Genomic DNA, 2500 nt, shown 5'->3' on the forward strand with positions numbered 1-2500 from the left:
GTATATGTACGTATATACATGTATGTATATATATATATATATATATATATATATATATGTATATATTTTTGTCTCTCCGACGTCTTTCGTCTCCCTTTTTCTATCTCTTTATCTCTTTCTGTGTATATTTATAACAAGAGGTAACGGTGGAGATGAGGACGACGTGTTGCAGCCAAGTTTAAAACGATCAAACAGCTTCCACAGGGACCACCTGGCCAAAGAGATACGAGAACTCAGACACTCGATTCCGATGTTCTTTTTATCAATTTTTTTCATTCCTTATTTTCCTTTTCTTTCTTTCTTTTTTCATTCTTGACAAATTTGCACAAACGTACATTCGTCTATTTCTCCTCCTTTCTCTCCCTCTCTCTTTTTCACACACTCTCTCTCTCTCTCTCTCTCTCTCTCTCTCTGATTTCTTCTTCTTCTCATTGTAAAATGAATCCTTAACCCGTACTCTTCTTCCATATAGAAACACCCACCTCCCACGTTGATCGGAACGATAATCGACGTCGCTTTACATCGCTGAATATTGACAAGAGCCACTCGGAATGCAGGTGACGTTGCTTATGGCATACAACACGAACGGTTGAATGGTTGATTAAGAAAGTTGTTTTACGAGCATCATCGTGTACGATGGTGATTCCGAGACTAATGACATCCAGTGTGAAATACGGCTTCAATGAAAGACCGTTCTCTCTCTTTTTCTTTTCTTTTCTTTTTTTCTTTTCCTTGTTTCTTCTCCTTTTTTTTTTCTCGTTCTAATAAAACGTCGATATTTTTTTCTTTCTAGAAAAAAAAAAAAAGAAAAAAACAGTTTTATCGAGCATTAACGACGAATCGATTAGATTATATTCGTACGCGTCGTGGTCATTTATTTAATCGATCGAATTTCAAGGTCAATTGTCGCGAATCGAATCACCATCGTACAAATTAAAAGTCAAAACTCTGACGTAAATGGAAAAGAGAAATAGAAAAAAGAAGTTGATTCCTTTGCGATGCCTCTATATTTGATTCGCATTAATTTACAAATGTACATAAAAGTTTCACAAAGCTTTTACATAATGAAGCTACCATTGTTATAAGTTTGATCAATTCAGGGTCGTGATGAGCCACCCTTTCGATAATTAGTATTCGTTATAAATGTTCACAAAGGTTATCATAATGGTGTCAGGAATTAAAAAATGCTTTAAAAGACATTAACGTTGGCGTAGCGAGTCTTTCGATCTCGAGTTTATCGATCGATCATTTCTCTGTACCCAACGGTATGTACGTAATTATTAGGTAGACCGCCAAGAACCAAAAAGAAAAAAAAAGAAAAATATGATATAACGAGAGAGGAAGGAAACATATTGTGGGTCGATTTGTTAAGTAAATATATTATATAAACTCAAGAATCTCAAATGAAAATCTAAAATAGAAATTTAAAACGTAATGACTGAGCTTATTTTAATCGAAAAAATTACATTTATTTATATTTCAATAAACTCCGACATAAATACAGTCTATACTCTGAATTTTCAATCGTTGAACGTGTCTATATCAGAAATTTATTTTCATTATAAAAGATAATTTTCATCAATATTTTATTCTTATATATTTAAAAAAAGAAAAAAAAAAAAAAGAAGAAGAAGAAGAATACTCAAAACGATTCATTAATATTTTAATCGTGAGAGATATTCAATCTTTCTTGTGAATGAATTTGCATCCTCGGTAATTAACAATTGAAATAAATGTTTTTTGCGCTCTAGATAAAATGAAAAGAAAAAAGAAAAAAGTAAAATACAATGAATAATTCGGAAAAAAATCTTTGAAAGAAAATAAGCGCATGAGAAAATTCTCGATTTACCGATTAATCGATTATACAAGACAGAACACAATTCTTGTAGTCGGTTATCAGTTACATTGAAGTAGACCAACGACAATGTACACATACATACGTACATACATACGTACATACATACATCATGCATGCATACATAGGAACGTCAAGCGCCACGTACACGCCGTTCAGAATTAATTTCCACGCAAACTAAATTACGGTATTATCTTCTCGTTCGACGATAAAGCGTAGCGAGAATGCCAATCGTTTCTCGCGTTCGTTCGGTAACTGGCCATTTATATTTAACCGTTTCATGTTATACTACCACTCTACAAGCATCTTTCTTTTTACAGAAAAAATGTTTCTTTGGAAATGCAGGAATTAATTGATATTTCAAAAAGTAATTTTAAAAAAGTTCTTGTAATATTATCATCGTTTAACGAAATTTTAGCAAATATTGGCTTGTTCAATAAGTAATATTGAAATTTTCAGTATTTTTGTATTTATTAATCTCGGATTTATTCATCTCGGAATTTTCAATATCTTCCAATATATATATATTTTTTTTTTTACTGCATAGTAATAAAAAAATATTGGAAAATACTGAGAGAGTTATTTGCATGTAACGTATGTATCGCTATATACGGTGAAAATTATTGAGAAAAAAGGAAATTGCAA

General features: G+C 31.6%; 1 protein-coding gene and 1 long non-coding RNA gene across 4 annotated transcripts in view; both read left to right on the plus strand.

Annotated features, from left to right (window-relative positions):
- Window positions 1–557, plus strand: part of LOC122633403 — a 2006-nt gene extending 1449 nt beyond the window's left edge. The window contains exon 3 of the long non-coding RNA XR_006328100.1: window positions 473–557. This is a non-coding gene — a long non-coding RNA (uncharacterized LOC122633403). The remainder of the gene's footprint in view (window positions 1–472) is intronic.
- The window catches only part of LOC122633401 (DNA-directed RNA polymerases I, II, and III subunit RPABC3), a 68429-nt gene that overhangs the window by 48875 nt on the left and 17054 nt on the right, over window positions 1–2500 (plus strand). The window lies entirely within an intron of this gene.

This window comes from Vespula pensylvanica, chromosome 12, assembly GCF_014466175.1.
Source record: "Vespula pensylvanica isolate Volc-1 chromosome 12, ASM1446617v1, whole genome shotgun sequence".
In the NCBI taxonomy this organism is placed as follows: domain Eukaryota; kingdom Metazoa; phylum Arthropoda; class Insecta; order Hymenoptera; family Vespidae; genus Vespula; species Vespula pensylvanica.